Source organism: Oryzias latipes, chromosome 15, assembly GCF_002234675.1.
Source record: "Oryzias latipes chromosome 15, ASM223467v1".
Lineage (NCBI taxonomy): Eukaryota > Metazoa > Chordata > Actinopteri > Beloniformes > Adrianichthyidae > Oryzias > Oryzias latipes.
The window spans coordinates 9880932-9883966 of NC_019873.2; positions in this window are offsets into that span (position 1 = coordinate 9880932).

Genomic DNA, 3035 nt, shown 5'->3' on the forward strand with positions numbered 1-3035 from the left:
TTCAGGGGCGACTCGTTCATTACGACACTACCACACGCAGGAAAAACTACTACACGCAGGAAGACAGAGTGCTCTGATAGTGACAGTCAGTGGCGGTTCTACCCTGAATTACTCCCCGGGCGAGACCCTCCTCTGGCGCCCCCCCCCCCCCCCCCCCCCCCATCAAACACAAATAAATAATCTAAAATAAATATTATAAACTACAAATCACACTAATAACACACTAGAATAAATGTAACTGCAGCACTAAGAACAGAAAACACTAACTAAAACCTAACCTTTGTGGCCTTCCTTTTGCAAGCTTGTCAATAACGTCATCATATGAAATCTGCTCCCCTACTGAATGATTGATACTAACAACAGCAGGTTAGTGAGTTGCTCCTGAGACATTGGTGACCTCAGGTATGACTTGATCAACTGGAGTTTTGAAAAGCTAACAGCAGCAGCAGCAGCAGCAGCAGCAGCAGCAGCAGCAGCAGCAGCAGCAGCAGCAGCAGCAGCAGCAGCAGCAGCAGCAGCATGCTACCATCACAGCTCATTTAACATTATGAACTAATATACAACAGTAAAACACAAAAAAAACGTTGTGTTACAGCAGAGCAGACAGACACACGAATCATAACTAATGTTACAAGTTAAGGCAGAGCAAACATTTAAGAATAAATATCTTAAAAATGACGTTATTTGCAATATTTGGGCCTACTTCAGTTTTGGTCATGATAGACCAAACAAGAGATTTTTCCTCTGCAACGTTGTTGATGTTGGAGGGTAGATAGCATTCGAATTTAAAAAACGTGCATCTAGCTATGCTATATTACCCTTTTCTTTGTCTCTTTTCTCCTCTTCTTCTCTTTTCTTTCTAAATTGGGCACCAGTTTTGACCTTTTTTCTCCATATTTCAGATGTTTTTTGCATTTAGCATAAATGTCCTGACATAGGCATCAAGTCTGTCGACTAAACCAACTGTCATCTAAGTGAAGAATTTTTTTTGTTTTCCCATTTTTTATTTGGGCATTTCACACAAAAATAACCAAAAAAGCATGATTTTTTTTATACCTTTTTTATACCCGCAGCCCCCCCCCCCCCCCCCCCCCCCGTTCGTCAAACATTTCCAGCAGGAGCGCGTGCAGCTGCACCCAGGGGCGCCAATTCGCTACATGGGGGCGCAATTTTTATTTTTATTTTTTCATCAAGCACTGAGCCGCGGCCCGCGACCGTTGCCCCCCTGGAAGAAGATCCAGCCAGGTTTGCGCATGCGTTTTGCGCTCCGTGCTCACCTCTCAGCCTGTACCCTTCACCCCGCGCCCCCTCCCTTCTCCTTCTTCACCCCGCGCCCCCTCCCTTCTCCTTCTCACACACATTTGCGTCTACTTCTCAAAGACAGGAGGGAGCGCAGCTGCGGGGCGGGGGCGCCGCCACGTTTCAGGCTGTTACAAACTCAGTGATATAAGTAAACCAAAAGTGGTGCATAAAGTATTTTACAAGAGCTGAGCCGCTGGCGCCGCCCCTCCGTCATTTTTCCGCCCCGGGCGATCGCCCGTATGGCCCGTGCCTAAAACCGCTACTGGTGACAGTGGTTACCAACAGATGAAATCCTCTCAAACAGAACATACGTTTTTTAATAAAATAAATTTAGCGTCAAAGTACCTAATTTAGTTTGTTACAATTAAGCAGATACCCAGAATAAAAAGAGCGAAATGAGGATCAGTAAAGAGTTTCCTGAACCACAAAAAAGCGTCATAAATGACATATAAAACATATATAAAGATAACCAAGCTTAAAATTGTGTTTCTGAATATTTATTTGTTTAAATCATTGTGAATCAGCTGGAAAAAGCTTGTAACTGTGGGGTAGAAAAAAGTATGCTTGGCAAGTTGCAAGGACCCTGCTCCACTCCATTCTGATGCATCCACGTGCAGACAAATAGATCCATGTACGTTTTTGTTTTCCTCGTCTGAACTGGCATCTGGCTCAAAACTGTATGGCTGGATAGTCCGATACTGCTCGCCATTTTTGTTGTTAGCTTGGTGATGTGAGGGGCTGTAAGGTAGTGGGAGTGCCCAAGAGAGCTTAGTTATAAGTCATGGGCGAAGCGAAGGGGGGCAGGATTGCTCTGCACCAACAGTCCTGCCCATAACTTAGAGCTGACTTTGAACTTCTGCCGCTCTTCAGAAACTTTGTCCTAAAAAACTACACGTTTTTGGGCTTAAAACGGCATCACCCCAATTAAAAACAGCACTGAGAACACTTTTACAATACATCAAAACAGGATGGAAGTGGAACTTTAACATTAACATATCTTATACCATTCGTCTGCCATTAACCCTTATATATAACACATTCAGAGAGTTTGTTTTATTCTGAAATACAAAACATTTTTATAAAATATATTTATTGTCTTTTCAGGTAAAATTTCAGAAAAAAAAATATGAGTCAACAATTCAATGAGGCAGAAAAAGAATCGTTAATATTGACCACATTTCACTTAAAAAGGATTTGGAGCATTTATTCTACTCTAAACATATTCTAAAAACTCACCTTTCCATAAATTAACTCTAGTAAATGTAACCGGTTTAATGTCACCTGTTGATTACACAGCTCTGGTTATATAATACCTATAAAAAGCGCCTCAAAAGACCTCTGCATTGTTTTGCAGGAGTGCCCTGAGTCTGAAAACTTTCACATTAGGATTCTGGATTTGATTTTTGATCAAACTGATGAAACAAAAGTAAATGCCTTTTTGTTTTCTCATTTTTCTCAAATTTTAAGAAGTTCTACAAAGGTCTGATGACCTTAGGTGCACAAACTCTGACGTTTTTGAGATAAAATGGCAACAGACCTGCTGTAAATTATAAGAAAGGGGTAAAATGAAACTGAAAATATTGATCATTAGTGTAAATTATTCAGAAAAAAATAAAGATTCCCTGTAGCTGTTCAATCATTGCAGTGCCTGTTGAAATTCAAAATTCCCTGCTGGGATTTGTATTCTCAGAAACAGAAACCACACTAAAAAAAATCCATATATTATCATCCAA